The sequence below is a fragment of the Pteropus alecto genome, unplaced genomic scaffold (genome assembly GCF_000325575.1).
Source record: "Pteropus alecto unplaced genomic scaffold, ASM32557v1 scaffold67, whole genome shotgun sequence".
Classification (NCBI taxonomy): domain Eukaryota; kingdom Metazoa; phylum Chordata; class Mammalia; order Chiroptera; family Pteropodidae; genus Pteropus; species Pteropus alecto.
In genome coordinates this window covers 4,090,408-4,091,102 of record NW_006441061.1, presented here as the reverse complement: position 1 = coordinate 4,091,102, position 695 = coordinate 4,090,408, and positions in this window count along the sequence as shown.

Genomic DNA, 695 nt, shown 5'->3' with positions numbered 1-695 from the left:
GCCGCCAGAGGGCGCCCGCGCCGCTGCAGGCCAGCCGCCGTGCGCAGGCGCCGTCAGCGGCACTATGGGGATTGTAGTTTTCTCCTTCTGCGGGTTTTGGGACGCCTGAGCCATGTTTGAGAGATGAAGATGATACACCGGAGATATCTATCATTCCTGGGAATGGGTGAGGTTCTCACCCCTTAGTACCGGGCCTCTTAGAAAGTGGTCATGGCTGCCTCGCTTCATCTTACACATAGGGAAACTGAGGCTTGGGGAGAGAACGGGCCTCCTCCAGGGTCACAGCCTCCTGACCTGGAGTTCCACTTGGCCTCGCTGCCTTCTCTGAGTTCTCACACTGATTCATCTCCAGCATGTCCTCTTGGCCCTCACTTTCCCCATTTCTAGAAGAAGAAATATAGAACATTGATTTGACAAATATTTACTGAGCACCTACTATAAGGTGGGCCTGTCTTAGTCACTGGAGATACAACAGTGAACAAGACAAACAAGGTCTCTTCCCCCCTCATAGATCTTACATCCATGTGGCAGAGACAGACAGTAAGTGACAAAACAGATAAATAGAAAAAGCGAAAATACTTTATACCAAGAGCGATGGAGGAAATAAACGGGCTGTGAAAGGGGTACCTGGGTGAAAAGTGCACTTTAGCCTGGGTGGAGTCGGTGGGGGGTGGGGAGGAGTGGGGAGAGCGGTT